This window comes from Polyergus mexicanus, unplaced genomic scaffold, assembly GCF_030449975.1.
Source record: "Polyergus mexicanus isolate NDT 795.1 unplaced genomic scaffold, iyPolMexi1.0 SCAF_24, whole genome shotgun sequence".
Taxonomy (NCBI): Eukaryota; Metazoa; Arthropoda; class Insecta; order Hymenoptera; family Formicidae; genus Polyergus; species Polyergus mexicanus.
This window is the reverse complement of record NW_027223344.1, coordinates 209,325-229,190: the sequence shown is the minus strand read 5'-3', so window position 1 is coordinate 229,190 and position 19,866 is coordinate 209,325. Positions and strand designations below refer to the sequence as shown.

Here is a 19,866-nt window from a genome sequence, read left to right as displayed (position 1 = left end):
AGGGAGAAAACAAAAAAAAAGAGGGAGAGAGAAGCGATATTTTTCGTAAGAATAATTTTGCGCAAGTGTTAGAAGTAAATATTCCTCGCGTGTTGTCTAGGCCGCGCGCCGAGGAAAATTTTTTGCATTAAGAGCTTCGTCGCTTTGTCTCATCTTCGCGCGCGGATGAAGAGTGTAAGCTGGAAAAATGCAGTATATGGTGGTGGTGGTGGTGTTGGTGCTGTTGGCAGCGACGTTACGTCAAGACCGGATTCCCGACAGGGCGTTATACACGCGTCTTTCCCGCTCTGATACGCGAAGAGAGCGCACGTCCACGCGACCATTGTTATCCTGACATTCTGCGAGGGAAGAAAAACGAGAAGAGTGGAGAATATCTGCTGTTTACATACGGGAGAGGGATGATGAGTGATAGGGGAGAAAGGGAGAGAAAGAGAGAGGATGTGTTGGGTGGATTCCACCAGCATCGTACCCTTGGGCAATACCCTGTAATTCCGCAACGCGCCTGTCAGATCCGCTTGACTTAACGCACACAGAAGGCGCGACGGCGGAGATGACTTTATACAAGTCAAACGAGAAACGGAGATCGCTCGTGTCGTCGAAAGGAAAATAATATCGAGAAAGATGCGCAAATATGTCAAAAAATCATGTGATATAATATTTGTTCTGATTGTGAGTTAAAGAGAAATACTTCCATCAGATAAAATTTTATCATCTTTATGAACTTGTTTGCCTTTCGACATATTTGTCTCCTATTTTCTTTCTCTTTCGAGTTATCTACTCTATATTACAATTTCCGAGCTGGTTTTAACAAAATTTAAGTCTTTATTAATATACATATATGGTATATATCATATTTTATTCTATTAATATATTATATATTATCTTTTCTGTTCTCGCGCGCGTGCACTCTTCTCCGACAAGATTAATAATTTAAAAGTGACCACATGCATATTGCACATTAAATTTTAATATGCAGAAGAAATTCTTGAAGAACTTGTATTAGCAGTATCAGTAATGCATTAGTTAATTAGAAATATTTCTTAGCCCATTATCAAATATTAGGCTAAAGTTTAGCGTAATGATTTTACTTCGCTTATTTAACGTTAATTACGCTCGCAATAAAGCTAAAAGTTATACTAATCATTTTTTTAAAAACAAATATATGACAAAAAAGGACGATAATATATATCTAATTTATCTTAATATATATCTAATCTAGTTAAACTCAATTTGCGTCACCTATAAAACGGTCTTTTCTTTTTCCTTCGGATGAAATATATTGACAGGCTGCGCATAATATCGACAGTGAAGGTAATATTCTTCTGCAAACAAAAAACTCATCTAATTTTTATATAACTTAGTTGGTGGGGAAAAAAAAAAAACGGAAAAATCTGATCTCGTGCTACAAGTCCGCGTTATCGTACACGTTTGCACGAAAAAACACAATCAACTACTAACATCGTTAGATTGAGGAACAATTGATACATGGATTCTATAAATAAAATGTTCTCGGTAAATCTTTAAAATTAATTAATTAAAGATACGGTGTTTACTTAATCATATCAAATCCGATCATTTGTGAGAGAGAAATATTTTTCTTATATTTCTTATAAGAGATTTGACAATTTTTAAAAGAGATTCGATAGATGAATCTCTAATGGTTTCAATATCAATCTCACTGTAACAAAATTATAGCAACATTCCGAATTAAAATGAAACAATCTGTGTTAATTAAACGACCGCGACAGAAAGAGAATTTCACGAAGACAATCGTCTGATCTTTGCATATCGAAGATTTTTTGGAGTTAAAGATTACCTTGGCATTGCAAGAACAAGACATAAGAAAGAACAGGCGACAAAAGAAGAACGATAGTAGTCGGCGAAACAAGCGATCATTTTGTCGGGAACGACTTACAGCCCGCTAGTCACATTGTAAGATTCTGTAGCCTAGAGTTTATGTAAAGTCTGGCATCTACACTCTAAACGATAGCATGGAAACCATTTACAAAATGAGGAAAAGGAAAGACGAAAAAGGAAAAACAACAGTATAATCTTCGGAGAAGAATTGTATCCTTATTTTAATTGTCCTTTCAAAAAAGATGCTTCGAGATTGCAAAAACTATTTAAATAAAATATGATAATTTCATATCATTTCGATTAAACGTTAACTAAATATTTATGCATTGGGAGATCTGCAATTATGAAAAGATAACTTATTATTATCGAAGATATAAAAGAAAGAGATAAGGAAGGTTAAAATATCTCAAAGCTTAGTGCGAAATATTTGTCAAAATTCAATTAGATTTTGAAACAAAGATAGTTCGCGTTTAATTACATCAATAACATTCTATCGAATATTCGCGGAAATTTCTTCCGACATTACTTAAATATTAAAGAGCCTCTCCATCAACGACGCGATAATACTTAAAAAATTAATCGCGTATTTCCTGACAAAAAAAAAAAAAAAAAAAAAAACGGAAGAAGAAAGCAGACGCCTTTCGCCCTGTCGCGCCGCATCGCGCCACCGCTCATTTTTCCGCGAGAGAAGCGAAAAGAGGCTGAGGATAATTAATTAATCCGGATGAAGGTACACCCAAGAACTTCCTTCTCGCCCTACGCTCTTTATTATCCGTGCGAAACAATGGCGAGTGTGCCCTCGATGGTCCCGAGAAATATTCGGGCGATTTCTCGCAACGCGAACATAGCAATACGCGCCGTTCCTCGGATTTGCATTGAGTTCAAGAGAAGTTTTCAAATAAATACGGGGAATATCGCGGTAAAAAAACGGCGGCAATTAATGGAACTTTTCCATTTCCGTTTCTCATCGTTCGTTTGCGGAAGTCGAGCTCGCGACTTCGTACATCTCGCAAAAACTCGAAACCCTAGAGAATCTCGCGAAAAGCGATTTGCTGTTGAATGATTCCCTAATTATGGTGCAAGAAATGTAAGAGTTACAAGAGTTAATCTCTGTTCTCGTTGTGATCGTGTAACGATAAAATTATTCCCATGTTTTTTAATTATAATGTAAAATTACAGTTAATAAAACTTGAAATTGCTTTTAAATTATTATTAATGCGAGAATAGAAATGAGAATGCCATTAATTTATGTAATGTTTCGTCTAAGTTTAAAGGATATTCCATGCATATTTTATTCTATCGATTATATTAACTTTTTCTTCGATTTATACATTTTCGTCCTCATTATTCCGATATAATGGCGCATTCACAAATCTAGTTCAATTCGTAAATAATTAAAAGAGAATTTCCATTAATAATAATTATATCTTTTTTTTTTAAACATCGATGAAGATGTTCGAACGATAGAGGTAACTGAATAAAACTCAGAATTCAAGAGAAGCGCTTTCTTTAGAAATCTGATATCGCAAGTTATAAATAAAAGAAATTGCCTCTTTAAAAAAAGTAAAACTATAATATTGGAGTTTTGGAAAAACAATAAAAGAGTCAATCAATATTTAAAAAAAGAAAAATGAAAATAATACATGAAATGAAATACGTATAAAAGCTTAATCTGAAGAATATGAAATTGAAATTTTGAGAATAAAATTAAATATGCAAAAAGCACAATAAATAATGAATAGAATCGTATAATATATTACATATTTTTATACATACTTTTCTTGGCCATTTTAATCACCGGATACACGACTAAAATAATGATGAAAATCTTGCATAATCAAAGTTTATTAACGTGCTGACACGTCTATGCAAATCGCGTGGCAACCGGCGAGATTATGGTACATACGAGACCGCATTGCCATCAGCAGCATATGGAGCAGTAGTAGAGATGTTTCATACAAAATTCCAATCTTATCGTCGACCGTGAGAACATTTCTCGTATTCTTCTACCATCATACACTGAGAAAAGTTATCGCTCTTACGACTCTCTTATGTGAGTCGCATGAATGATAGCACATAATGACACACTCGGGATAAAAATAACGGTGAGATAGCAGAGAAAAACCTCACACATGAATCTATTCTCTTTATATATGTATTGTATCATCCGTATTCCATATTTATTTAAAGCACGCTTTTATAATATGTTGTGTTTAATTAAAATTAAGTAATACTTAATTATATACTTAATTATTTAAACCTTTAGTATTATTTGAATCAAATTCACTATAAACAATTAAGACGCGCATTTCCTTGTTTAAATAATAAAATACGCTTTCAATACATCAGTATATTAAGTGCAGATCAGCACATAGTATTCGGAAATCAATGATCTGTATTAAATAAATTAACGATAAGAATAAAATATGCATGGAATATTCCTTAAACATAAAAGAGATAATACATAAATCAGCAACGTTCTCATTTCTATTTTTTCTGCGAATTAATAATAATTTAAAAGCAATTTCAAGATACGCTAACAATAATTTTACGTCATAATTGATAGATAAAGTAAGCCGCAATAATGTTAAAATATGTAATGTGAAAGATGTTATCGCCTGAAATTTTTAGGAAATTTTTCGTGGCTCATTTGAAATATTAATTATCGATATTGCGCCACTGATAAGCATGATAAAATATATACCTGGAACAAGCGACAAAATAGGTTTTATTATTTCGTTATTTTATTATTTTGTTTTTGATTCCATGTTTGCCTTTCTAGGCATCACAAAATCTTGTCTTACTTCCCGCTTTTCTAACCGTGGAGCGTAACCTTTTTAAGATGCGTATATTGCAACGAAAATAAAGTCGAATTTTATACCGACATGAGAGATCACTTACTTATTTATATTTATTTATTTCCAACAATTTTATTTGTATGACCGCCTAACATTTTATTTATTTATGGAATTATTGTATTTATTTTTGTAAGTTGCTTGTAATGCGCTGAGAAGATGGGCTGAAAGAATGGGACCGAAACGTACGCTAATATTTTGAATTATCTTTAATAAAATTTCTTACGCCCCAAGTACTGCGCGTGGCTCGTATTGCCCTTTTTGCTTATATTTTTATTTATTTTTATTATTTCATCATTAGATTCAGAATTCTTATTATTTCTCAGGCTTATATATACTAGTAATAAGATGCAAAACACAGGAATAATTTTATCATACATTAGAAGATCGGACAGAGATTAACTCTTGTATAGCTTACATTTCTTATCTCATAAATCTACATTCAATGTATCATTCAATGTATCACTGTCACCCATCGGTTATTTCCATATACGGATGATTGCGAACGCGACACCCACGCGCATTCCAAGCTTTCTTACGTTGAACTCACCCACGACAGTAACCTACACGCGACGCGCTACTTCGCCGAGGATCATGCATAAGCATTCACCAAATTACATCGGCATCCAATCAGAACTCCTCCGTAGCGGATACGGCCAACTCAAACCCCGACCTTGATCGATCCCTCTCTCGCAAGTTTCTCCAAGACCGTCAACTCCCGTCGAAACTTTAGGGAACTCCGAACCTGAGTCGCGAACAAATTCCTCTCTGCTAAGGCTCTTTCAACAGGTACTTCTCGCCTTTTTGCGTGCGAGATCATCTCGCGGATTACGACGGGAAATTATGCCACGACGACATTCACGACGCAAAACGCCGTTGAATTGATTCGCCGCATCGCTGATTGAAATATCTCGATATCTCTGTCAAAGGAGAGGTCTTTATCTACGATACGCGGTACACTTGATGAAGCAAATCGATAGAGCAAGCCGCGATAATGTGAAAACGTGTAATGTAAAAGATGTATATACATTATGCTTGTGAAATTTTTAGGAAATTTTTCATGGCGCGTTAACTGTTTAAAATATTAATTATCGACTTAATCGCACCATAAGTTATAGGATAAGTTTAATAAAATATTATTATGTTATTATATATATATGCACATAGGACGGGCGGGAAAATAAGTTATATTATTTAATCATGAATTTCTCATCAGAATTCTTATTATTTCTCACGCTGATAGCAGTAATAAGAGATGCAAATGAGAAAAGTAATAAATATATTTGCAAGAAGGAGTCGGATCTATCAGCCGGCATACAAAATTACAAAGTTTCTTGCCAAGTCAGACCGAAATTTCGCAGCACGCGTTAACGTCTGTAGATGAGTTATTACGGTGAATAACATTATAGCGAGCTCGCCGAGTATTATTTCCATACGTACGTACGTACGTATCTCGTATCTCTCGCGCTTCGTATACCGTAAGATATAATGATATTATTACGGTCTCCCCCTGAGAGAGGGGAGGATATACGAATTAAAGTCGAACACGCAACGGAGCCATTCAAGCGCGTTTCGTCGACGCGAGAACAATCGTGTACAATTTTACGTTTTTATAACAATAGAATTACGCCTATACGCATGCCTATACACCTTCCGTGGTACGTCGCGTAGGTACATACATACATACGCGGGATGGAGAAGAGCGTAGGAATTTCTAAATTATTGTTTGACATTCTAATGGGATGTACGCGGAGGTATTTAATTAAACGGACATTATAATGAAGAGAGTAGGAGCGCGAGTTTGTTGACGGCCGCCGAGCTGTTCGCTTCGTTGCTGACCGTGTCGTATCACTTTAACGTTTTGCACTGGAAAGAGAGTATATACGTCCGTTTGCATTACACTTCGCGGTAATGCCTTCGATGTATGTATCTACCCCTGCCCTACATGTCTCTATTCATAGCGACGCTTAACACGCGGCTTCCTCCCCCTCCGACATACACATTGTACGTACGTAAAACATCGCGCCTGAAATTAATGTATCGAAACGCGGAAAATCGTCGTGTTTTCCGTATCCATGGTGCGATGCAGTCGAGATAATGACATTGATTCGCTTTTAGATCTAATCATTTTCAATGATCGCGCACAGAAATGGCGAATGTATAACGTAAATTAAACGTGTATGAGGAATGACAGGTTATATAAACAAGTGGAAGTTTTTGAATAGTTTTTGAAAATTTGATAGTTTAATTTTTCACGCGGGCGGATCGTGAAAAGTAACAAATAATGCTCTGAAAAAACGATTGCGCGTAAATCGGCACAAAATCGCGACGATAGAGCAAGAATTTATGTATATTCGCGATTCCGGATTAGAGAGTTGTGCGCGTATAACGCGTTTAATGTGAGAGCGAGAGCGCAAACATTATGCAGCTTTATGTAAATTTTCACGAGACGAACTTGTCTTTTACGAAATAAAATAGCTCTTGGAAGTAAATAAATTCCAATTCTCTCACATTCCGCATTCAAAACGTGCGCTTAAAGGCATTGGAAAATCTAAAACTGTTATTTTTCTTCTTCTTATAATTATGTTTTTGTTAATTTATATAAATATTTTCTGATGATATGTATAAAATCTTTCTATGCCCCCCGTCTTCTTTTCTACGAGTATTAAATACCTTTTGACATCTCTTGAAAGAGATATGAAATATATTAAAAAAACCTAAAAAAAAATGGGCTTTATGTAATTTAATTATATATAAGATCATATATAATAACATGTGTAATTTTGCACATAATGCAATTTACTTTTCTTTTTAAATTTCCCTTCTATCCGTCCATTTCAGTGCATTTAATCTTTCATTAGTGACAAAGACAAAGATTAAAAAGATAACATATTCAGTCAGTTTGAGAGCGCATGGTCGATAAGTACAATTCGTAAATATCAGGTATATCTTGCGTTTAAAGGCTCCCGGCAGCAATTACTATGCTGTGTCGAGGTACGATCGACCCATGCATTTCCGCTGGATTAATTGCCCCTAAACGGGGCCATGCTAGGGGCGATAGAGGTGGCTTGCGGGGTGAGCGAGCTTCGGGGCGCGATTAAATCACGCTCGTTAAATCGAAGCGGCCGGCGGCGGTGCCGCAAAAATTGCTCGTTTATTCCGGCCGACTCTAAAATCGGCGCTATATGACGAGGGACGAGCGATGAAAAATTAATGAGCCCACTGGTTGCCACAGTCGGTGCAGCAAAAAGAACATAAAAATGGCGGATGTTACCGCGAATGCAGGCGAACGATGACGGTTCTTCGCGAGTTCGATGGATCGGACCTTCTTCCTTGCTCTTTTTACGCGTCTGACCGCGACGAAATTAAACGCAGCGAGTGGTCGTCTGTCATTCGATCTGAATAAGGAAATTAAATCCGGCGCGAGAAATTCTTCATTGACAGTCACCTTCGGTATTCAACGCGTCTGTGACATCTCTCTCTCTGTATTAAAATTAACCCACGTATCGCGGCTCATAAAAATTTCCCGCGAGTCCTGCAACGTCCCGATGATATTAATTATAAATTCTGCGACATGAACCTTCTCCCCTCTTGCATAATAAATAATTTCGAATTTTAATTCCTCCCTCTGTCTTCCTCTTTCTTTCTCTCTTTGGTCATATCTAGAAATAATTAATTTATAGCCGAACGCTCGGAATTTTGTTTTATCCCAAGGAATCATTTTATTCATTTTCCGGAAAATTTATATTGTTTTGTTCCACCGATGACGGAACAAGCGAATAATTTTCGACTCGATGAAGTGGCGAGCTCGATAACAAATTGGCGGACTTCATCGCGGGATTCGCTCGATAGGAAATTTTTAATGAAAGTTACTAGGAAGGATACGAAAGTTACGTAGGAGCCAACGAAGCGAGAAGAGAGTCCCCGGTAATCTCTGACATCTTGTTACAGCTTGGTGTAAGAAAAGCGTAGGAGAGAGATTGGCGAACGGCCGCGGCGCGACCTCCTCGTTCAATTAAAGCGTCAGCGTCCGCGGAAAACTTTTATATGAATGGTTTTCATTACGTCGCGGACTTATTAAGGGCGTCTTCGCTCGGAGCATTAATATCCTCGTCGCAACGAGTTTTGTTATCAAGCTCGACCATTCAAGCCGCGGTGCAGCATCGGAATATACGCGCACACACACATACAAAAGCACGGTACTATTTTAACATCGGCGTCATTCGAAATTTTTATTTTTATTTTATTTATATATATATATATATAGATTTTTTTTTTTTTTTTTTACATACCATTCGCTGCACCTGGCTCGCTCCAATTAGAGAGTTTTTGGTTCCTGAATAAGATAGAAGCCTCGATGTTCGCTCTCGTACTTTCGCCGGTCGATTAATTCGAACTGAAAAGGAAAAATCATATTGTGACACAGAGGCTTTTATCACAAAATTTTTATTATATTGAATAGAAATATGCCATTCTTGCGTTAGCGCGCATCGCCGGTAATGTTTTGTTCCAATTAAAAGCCGGAAATAATTCGTTTGGTATCCGTGCGCGATATTAAAAGATTAGCAACAATAGTCGTAGGTAATTTGCTATTCAAAGTCACGCTGCGCGCAAAAATGTATTCTCGCATGATGATGTATGTATGCATCACGCGCGTAATAGTACAGTCGGTTACACGAGCACATCGCTACACGTTCGGCTAAACCCATGATAAAATAAATCGTGACAAATTGCCAGCGAGATGTGGCAGTCTCGCGTCACGCAATTGCAGCGACGATGCATGGTTTCACCGAGTTAAAGAATGAAAAAATACAACAGAGAAAAGGGGGGAAGAGGGTGAAACGTGCGAGATACATACATCGATTGGATTGCGCGCGATTTAACATAAATAAATATTTATTTATTGCATTTATTAATTACGCATCCCTATCTTTTTAATAATAAAATATAATATATGTAAAATTATACGCAAAATTAACGTTGCGTGTTTCTCAAAATATAATAATATATTTTGCACAAAGGGTGTATATATGTACTTCAAGCAAGGACAATTAATAAAAATAGCGTCGCAATCTCCCCCTTTTCTCCCTGCATTCTACAATAAAAAAAAATGTAAAGAAAAGAAGACAGAAGGACACCGGAATTATGTCTGCGCGACACGCGAAAGTAATTCCTGTGGCGGGTGACTTCCTGATTTCGCAGATTTCAGCCTCCGCGGACTTTCCGACTGTGATGAAAAATTGTGCTTGCGCATGTTTTATCTTTTAAGTACATCCGAGAAGCTGATTCTCCGGTACTAAAACATTGGTGCTTGCAACGTGTTTGTTCCTCGCCATAGTTTCTCGTCAGACTTTTTACAATTCCGCATAAGGAAAACAAAGAAGAGCACGACGAGGAGGAAAAAAAGGAGAAGGGGATATAAGGGATAAGACAAAAGAAGGTGAAAAAAGGGAACGTGCTAATAAAGATAATAAAAATGTCGTAGAAACGACAAATAATACGTGAGAAATATATTCTCGATAATAACAATACATTGCGAGGGAACAATTATGAAATATAAATGCATCTCTCTCTCTCTCTCTCTCTCTCTCTCTCTCTCTCTCTTTCTCTGCCTATTCCTTTCATCGTATTCCTTTCATATGGTCCAGCGAGGCGAAAGGCAAACCTTCGAGCGCACGGAAATGGACCTCTGAGTGCGCTCAGGCTCCGCATTAATGCATCACTAAGTAACTCGCGGTAATGAGCGAGTGGTTGCTGGCAAGTATCTGGTAAATACGGAAGCAAGTAACGAATACGCGTCCTTTGCCATTCGACTTCCTTTCCGCAATATTCGAGCGTAAAATAATAGCCTTAAGTTATCTCTGCTTTCATGGAAATGGTCCTACACTCAATCACACAGTTGCATTTATGCGTGTATATATTAAACATGATTATTATTCATACGAAAACAAAGCTTCGTCTCGTGAACAAAATTTCTGCAAATTAAAGACAAATATCATGGTACAAATAATAGACCGCCGTAAATCCGGTAAGTCGGTTTCACTAGGTATTGTATTAAAACATAGATTCAACAAGACCATTAACGAGCAACATTGTATATGTTGATTGTTTGCCGACGAAAATTTACAGCGCCTTCGTCGTACACAAGTAAACTCGTTATAATGTTCTACGGCAGTTAATTTCTTGTTAATTAAATGTTAGATGTTTCAAAACACAGATCTTCGTTGACGGGAATCCAAATAATAGAAAATGTACATGCGTATGAAAAAAGGAAATTTACAAAATTTCAATATTGAAAATTCGTTTGTCAAATTTGTGTGGAATAAATGACAATCTTTTTCTCGTAATTTTCCCTCTGAATTTATTTTCATCGCAAAAAATAAAGCTGCTGCTACTCAGAAAAAAATTGTGATACGTACATCTCCACTTTTAAAGATCTCGTTAGTCTACAGATTTACGTCAACGTCAACTAAATGAGAAGATTGCGCGAGCTTTTTAAAAATTGCACGGGAAAATCGGAAAAAAATTAACAATTCGCATCTTATACAATATATTGTATTTGCTTGCACGAGAGCAATCCAACACATGCCGCTCTTATTACGCGTTCTCGTTTCCCTTTACTTTCTATGTACCGGTACGAGCTAGCAATGCGCAAATTCGTGCCGCAATTTCGCCGTAATTTAATTTAACGCGGCATCGTCCGAGCAAACTTTCTCGCCTCCTAGATCCCCCGAGTAGGTGAGCTTGCTCCCGCCGGGTTAAAGCGAGCACAAGCGGATGGATTTTTATCGCTCTCTTTCCCTATCTCCCTCTCATCCATCGTATCACCGTTCTCTGTCACGCTCTAATTTACAGGCTGATTTTTGGCGAAATTGTGAAATTGCAGTTGGCAAATGTAGAAGGGAAGAGAAAGATGCAATTGCGCGAGGCGGAAGCTTCATTTCGTATTTGGGGGCGGAACACATTCGCCGGATTCAATTAGAGTGTAAACTACTTTCTGGGTTGAAACCTCAATATAAATTTTAGCCGGTTTACGCGATAATCCTGTATTATTATCGTTATTATTATTGTTGGGCAAATAAATTATTATATGACGTACTGTTACATTCTACACATTCTACAGTTCATTCGCTTATTCGATTCCTCCTGTAAAACAATTCTAAAATACTATCGAGAGAGGAGAATTACGAAAAACAATATATATATATATATATATATATATATAAATCATATTTTTGACGTTGGTTATTCTTGACATTTCACGTTACTAGTTTCAGTACTCCATATTTTTCTGTATTGCATCACAGTGTCTCGCTAAATTATTTGATAGTAGCGGATTTGTGGAGGTCTCTCAGTCGCGTTTGTGCACGATTCTAGTAATTTGTTGTCAGCGATGCATTCAACGTTACGGATCGAAAGGATTAAGAGTATCTATGGATATACGAACGGAACCGAAAATGGCGTGTTGTATTAATGACGTGCGATCTTTTCAGTCATCATCTATATCTGTAAGCTACGACCGATAAATCATATATCGCAATAGCAGTGGAGTGCAGCAACATCCATTTTCAAAAATACGTATGTCTATTAAGAGCTCAATGAAAAGTCTATAATTCTTTGAACGTGTCATCTTTAAACTGGATCTTTACACTCCATTCGTAAATGGCTACATATATACATGATTGATATGTAAGATATAAAAGACGTTTCACAGATTCTTTTATTCCAGAACAGTTATCGATTCTTATACGATAATTATTATTATCACTTCTATTACATCTCCAGAAATATTGATTATTGATTATTATATATTAGTTACATCAAAAATATGAGCCAAATGACATTTGTTATTTGAAATAATAGATTGAAAACGGATATGACATCAGCGTAATATCGACGTCATCTAAAAAAGAAGCAATTATTTTGGAACAATATAGGTAAATCAAAGAGAAATATAAATAATAATTAATATAATTAAAACATATTTTTGTTCAAATGTTTATTTAAATATTAAAATGCTAACAAATTTTAAATATGTATTTTGTAAAAAAGTATATTATTATATATAATCGTGCGTGCGTGTGTGCGTGTGTGTGTGTGTATCTAAAATATTTGTAAAGAAAGATATATTATAACTGTATTTGTTTTTTCACAGTATTTAAATTTTTTAACATTTTAATATTTAACAACAAATAAATTTATTAAAATTGCATGAAGCGCGTTGACTATTAATGATGACATTGGATGGATTTAAAGAATAGATCTCTTCCCCATTTTCGTATCACATTGGAAATGTCATTTCTTGTCTCTTCCGTACGATTACACTAACACTAAAGCTATTCGCGTCACACGATTTTATGGGTGATACGTCGAAAGCACATGAAAGCACCATGAATATTTCGATGTGCATCAAGAAAATGCACACGGAATAATAGAATAAGACAACGCGAATGAATGAAATCCCCTTTAGAATTTTATAAAGCGTGATTTTTTCTCAATTTTTCAGATCGACAAGTGTTTCTTGAAAGAGTGATAGAGAGAAACTAAATTTACAGATAATTTGAGGAATAATTAAACAAAAGATCTTGCAATTATCGTACACATTCTGTTTTTAACTCAATCGCATTTCAGAAGAATTATGTTCTTTGTGTTACTTAATATCACATATTCTTATAAAATTTTCGAATGTGTACAAAATTGGAGACGCGATACATTTACAATACATTTAAAAATTATATAAATTAGGATAAATAATTTAATGGTAAATTGCTGGATTAAATTTCGTCAATGTTATGTTTCTTCACAATTTGCGCAAACGCTTCGAAAGTTCCCCGGTGTGGAATTACATCAACGGAATTAACATTCGCCCGATAGACGACAATTTGTCTTTGCGCCATTAAAATTCTTCGAGGAACTCCCAGAAGGAGTTTCCAGTTGAAACATCCTCCAACAACTCGGCTGAAGTAGTCGAGTCCTCGAAATGTCGCAAAAAGTTGGCCGATGTTAATGGCTCGGTACGATTACGTGAACCGCAAGGCAGCGCGAGCGGTAGCCGCGGTGAGAGCGGCAAAGAACAAAGTACCGTTATTCCTTGCGCCGAGATGCAGCAGCGATACTCTCGGCTCCTGGAGCATCCATGCCACCGTGGACGAACTTCTCGCCGTTGAATTATGAATGATTTTCTGCCCTCGGCCGCGTCGCCGTAGCCGCTAACCACCCGCGTCACCGTAGCCGCTAACCACCCGCGTCACCGTAGCCGCTAACCACCCGCGTCACCGCCACTTTCGCCGCGCCTTATTTAATAATCGCGGCGAGATCTCTGGTATTAGATAGATGCTGAGAATGAAGGAGCTTATATGAACTCGTCGAGATTCGATAAATTAAAAGAGCATGTGAAAGTCGTATTTTTTAATTCGCTAATTGATTGCATTCTTCGAATTATGCAAATTTCAGGAACATGCATTTATAATTTTATACTCATTTTTCATTTCCAAATTAAAATGTTAATTAATTAATATTAATATATATATATATATATATATATATACATACATATATAAATTAATATTTAATATTTATAAATAATTAATATTTAAATTTAGATTCATTAAAATCCACGGAATGTTACAATGTCAGCTTGTCAAATATACTTGCATTTCAGTTTCATTCCAATTTACTTTTTGCAGTCGAGTATCAATTGCGGCGGGACGACGCGAATAAAAAATAAAGAAATTAATATAAATGTCATTCCCACGTGGTCGTACGGGAACATTTTCATCGCGGGTGTCGCGTCGGAAACCGCGCATGGATAGAATTTGCGAGAGTGGGCTCCTCGGTGAATATAGCAAACGTTTCCCGATACGGATACGCTTCGAAGCACCAGCCGTTAGGAACGCAAGCTCCGTTGGTGCTTGAAACTTAATCCTCCGCGTCGTCATAAGATAACGGCACTCGGCATCGTATAAACTTCATTGTTCACGATGTAAGCGCCTGGCGCAACATCGCCGTTACATCGTCGCGTCTGCATTGTTCCGGTACGATTGCATCTAGATCTCTAATACCAGAGATCTTTCTCTCTCTCTCTCTCTCTCTCTCTCTCTCTCTCTCTCTCTCTCTCTCTCTCTCTGTTGGGTGACATCGACGTCGATCCGCGCTGATCCACGACGTCGGTTTTCGATAAATTAGACCACATCGGGATCGTCATGGTGGACTGATTAATGGAGCTCTTGAACACGCGTCTTTACTTCGCGATGTGATTGCAGAAGATGAGAGTGGTTTGCGAGGAATCAAATGGAAATCAAAGCAAGCAATCAAAACTACAATTCGTTTTATTTTTCTTCCTCACTCACTTTTGCCTTATAGATTTATATAAATGGAATAAAGTGTGCAACCTGTTTTTAGTTAAAACATTCGCATTTATGATATTTAGATGAATTTTATGTAATGTGTTTTGAGAATTTTGTATAAAAAATTATATCTTTATTGAGTAAATTACTCGTTTAACATATAATTATGAAAATTATTCGATTTATTATTTTAATTATAATAATTTTACTAACCACATTTCGACCCACAAAGTCTTACATTATTACTTCAAGTAGCGGAAAGTCCTGTAAAGCAAAGACGCTGCAAGAATTCAAAACAACTGAGCTGGAATATGAGATAAGAAAGCGCGGAATGGAAATGCTCTTCGGCATTTCTCGTAGAGATAAATGATGTCATAGAGAGCGAAATATTCTGGAAAATGCAACAAAAATTTTAAAAATCACAAACGATAAATTATGATAGCGTTTTTCTAATAATTTTCTTAAGAAGTTAATTGGCATATTTGTATAATAAATTTCAATGTTCGTGCTAAATATGTGTGTTCTACAAAACACACACGCACGCATGCACACGCACAATACAGTTTGTTTGGAATTATTTACAATTTCTGTCGTCCTATACGTTTTCTATAAAATAGTAAAAATTATACTTTGCGTGATAAAATAGCCACCAATAGACAAAGATAGAAGAGACATGAATTTTTACATCTAAATATTATAGTCAATCTCAAAAAATTAGTTACTCTATAAGATTAATTATATATATAAATTTTTATTGAAATAAAGAAATCATAATCGTTTATTTCGTTTACTTCATTGTATTATACAATTTAATCATGCAAATTATAGTACTAACACAAATTGTTTCTTTACTCTTTATTTATTTATACATGATTAGAAATTTATAAAAGAAAATAAATAAAATATTTTATATTTTCTAAAGAGTTTGGAAATGTATAATTAGTGTAAAAACTTTTTGAGCACATTTATAAACCTTTCAGAATATGCATCATTTAAATTTATGCGTGACAGAATATTTACGAAAGGGCAAATGTCAATCGGATAAAAAAAAACGTCGTTTCCCCCCCCCCCCCCCGAAAAAATGATGTTTCATATCAAAAGTGCAATTGTCCCTCGAAGCCACTGGCGTTAAGAAGGCAGAAGTATAAATTCTCTATGGTGACATTCGTCCGTTTTTATGCTAAAATTAGGAGTCGAGGCGTAGAGATATATGGGAAAAGGTCAATTGTACCTTCACTGAATAAAGAAAGATGAGTCGTTCGCGGTCTCTTGGGAAATAAAATTTATACCGACGAAAATTCACGTCTTTCGTTACCTCTCGTCACGTCCTATTTCTATCCCTATTTCGTCGTGCAAAGTATAATTTTATCTAAAAAAAATATTGGGCTAAAACTGAAAAATCGTTGTGTTAAAAAAAGTTATTGTTTAATTTATCACTCATGTCAGTCAAGAATTCATTAATCGGTAATATATGCAGCAGTTTCAAAAAAGAAATTAATATTTTTTTTAATGCTTCATTAGCCTGAATATTGATAATCAAAAATATTAGAACTCAAATAAGAGTCATTTTGAGAAAAAATAAAAAGAAGGGAGCGAGAGAGACAGAAGGAGATTGATTCCGCGATCCGCGAGCATCATGACGATTCGCGTTTCCCGTTATATTTCGTATATGCGATGCATACAAGCCGCAAGCCAAACGCGAAGTTTTCGCAATAAGCCCCGAGAATACAGAATCACATATAGATACGGCGCATATATCTGCAAATTTTTCAACGCGTCTATTTGTCCGAAAAAAATACACATGGAGTGGATGCGCCGCGAGATATAAAATTTACTCTTCGGATTTACAACGATAGAGAAGATAAATAAAAAAAAAAAAAAGATATTCGCGCAACGAAGATACATGCGTGCATGCCGGCCAAAGTGCATATATATATGGATCAGAGAAAACGGTCGTTTTTGTCAACGAGGGTAAAAAACGTTTTAGTTCCAGCGTAGGAGATGCTGGAGGCAGAAACAATTTTCGATTCGGCGCATGCGAAAATTCATATTGCCGCGTTGAAGAGAGACAGAGAGACACCGGGATACTCTCGAAAGAGAGAGTGAAAGAGAAGAGAGAGAGAGAGAGAGAGGAAGAGGAAGAGAGAGAAATGCACGCGCGGAACGGCGAATCGACATGTTTGCAAACGTTCGACGCGTGGTCGCGACGCCGTGATGGAAGAAAAAAATTGCCTATTTCAACGTCCAGCATTTCCATCCCCGCCCCCCGCCCGGTAATCTAAATTGCGGCTTGCATGCCGACGAAATATTTCCGGTGCGTGTACGATGACCGCGGCTATATCTCTCCGCCCTTCTCTCACGCTGGCAAAACGCTTTTCGGATTTCGCGAGAATGCGAGACGTAACGTTATGTCTCGCGATACTTTTTACGCCCACTGTTCCCTTGCCTCTTTCATTTCATTTATTTTATCTCTCTCTCTCTCTCTCTCTCTCTCTCTCTCTCTCTCTCTCTCTTTACGCGACGGCTCTCAATCTAATTTATGACAAATTTCTGGGCTGCCTGGTAATTTTAATCCACGCGAAATCTGTCTCGTAAAAATATTTGCGAGAAATATTAATGCGAATTTTGCCTCGCGTGTTATTCCGCACCGTAGAACGAATAAACGTTACCGATTTCGAAATCGGATGTTGCGATGTAACGATCACTTCCAACGTTTTTCCGTACCTATTGATTCCCGAATTGGAATACAGTTTTGCGCTCCAGCGTCTATCTCTCGTCAAATATCGCATTTTTTTTTATTTTTATTCTTTTTTGCTGAACAAAAAGCTTATAATCCTGACAAAATTCGTTTCGATCTTCGGCCTCTGGATTCGTTCCAATCTTAATTTACCGTTGCTGGGCCCGCTAATAACGTAATATCATTATATTGTAAACCATTGGCCACAAAATTCGTCGGATCGATCGGTAAATGTATTTGTTGCAACGGTCGACACAACGGCGCTTTTTATCGGAGTGGATCTTCTTCCGTGTCGCACGCACGGAGGAAAAGGGTTACAATTGCAATATAACCGAGCGAGCGAAGAAGAATGGGTCGTTGCTTGAAAATCGGTGAAGTATTAGCGTACTCGTGTCACGCGAAGAATGACCGCCAACTATTTGTATGCCGTTTAAGAGGCTCCCATATTCTGGGAGAGATCGAAATATCGCGATATTTATAATAGCGTTCGTATCGATACTAAAAATGACAATATTCCATTTTATTAATATACATAACTGCCCGTCAAAAACCTTACATATTTAATTATATAAAATACTTTTACCATATTTAGAATATAAACTTTAAAAATAAATTTATATCTATACGATGCGATATGCGCTCGTGATTTATAATATCTCTGAAGAACTACCAGTTCTAGAGAAGTTTTCTATCTATTTATATTTCCCTTCGAGAATTATTTCAATTTTGATTTTTGCGTAAGGATAATTTGTTTCAATACAGATTTCATCCGGCGTCTATCTGTTACAAACGATAATAATTAAAACACGCGTGATGATCTCGCGTGTAAACATTTCATGCTTCTTATCGTGATACACGCAGTATCTAACAACCTATCGGATCTGATAAATAAAATATACATACCCCCCTGTGTTAAGAAACTTCATGTTTCTTATCGTAACGCACGTATTGTTTATGATAAGATAAATTGTGAACGTCCTAGTTATTCTCAGCGCCAAGTAAACGAACAACAGAGAGAAATAATTGTATCAATCCCGAGACATCCCGTAGGAGGAAAGAGAGAGAGAGAGAGAGAGAATGAATTCGTTAAAAATCAGAAGGAGAATATCGGAGGAATTTGTGACACGTTTTTCGCCACGTCGAGAGATGAGGAGATGAAGAATTCACGGGAAAACACGTCGGCGTGTATGCCTGGCAAAGGTGCGACGAGAGGCGCGATTTATTGGATGAAATGCAAATTGAATTGTAGTTAGCGAGAAAATGTCGAGAAACGACGCGAGTAAATCGTGTGCCACCTTTCCTCCTCTCTGCTTCCGATACCCCTCCCCCCCCCCTCTCTCTCTCTCTCTCTCTCTCTCTCTCCTCTACTGTTCGTTTTTCCCACGGGGGCTTCCCTCCTCCGTCTCCGCCCTCGATTCCTCTCCGTATTCTTTTCCCGATAATTCGCACATAAATTCACGACAAATTGAAATAAAAACTGGGTCGATCGAAATGCAATTTGCCCGAATGCACACCGCGCGCGCCCGCGACGAGGGGGATCCGCCAAGATCGTTTACCGCCCGAGAGCCAATCGCGCATGGTCGCGATCCCCCTCTCCTGTTGTTAATTGCCTGCTTTGCATCTATTTCTGATTTTACCGCTCGGCACCGGACTCGTTACCGAATGGTCGGTAACCTCCCCGCTTTTCTTTCACGGAAGAAAATTATTCGTATTTAAACCGATCGTGTTTCCGCTAAATCGTGCATCGTACACTCGCACGCGCGTGCGCGATTATTTCGTGAGAAATTTGCATACTGCAAAAAATTTATCGCTCGTTTCGCAGTATGCCGGTTTTTAAATACCGCGTACAAATGGCGCCTTTTATGACTATATGCGTTATAAAAAATACGCATTATAAATAAATGTAAATTGCGCAGTGTTTTTTTCGTCACAATTTGCATTCCGCGCGAGAACACATATAGTGACGATTATTTGTCGGGAAAAATATTTATAAATAAAATCAAGATTGTTCTCGCGTAGAATTTAATTAAAAAATAAATATTTGTTTATCATTATGATATAAATATTTCAA

The 19,866-nt window shown here is 36.9% G+C and overlaps 1 protein-coding gene across 1 annotated transcript in view; it reads right to left on the bottom strand.

The window, feature by feature from the left end:
• Pgant9 (polypeptide N-acetylgalactosaminyltransferase 9) overlaps nucleotides 1-19,866 on the bottom strand; it is a 245,303-nt gene that overhangs the window by 105,403 nt on the left and 120,034 nt on the right. The window contains exon 2 of the mRNA XM_070313303.1: nucleotides 9,005-9,108. The gene's annotated coding sequence lies outside the window, so the exon portion shown is untranslated. The remainder of the gene's footprint in view (nucleotides 1-9,004; nucleotides 9,109-19,866) is intronic.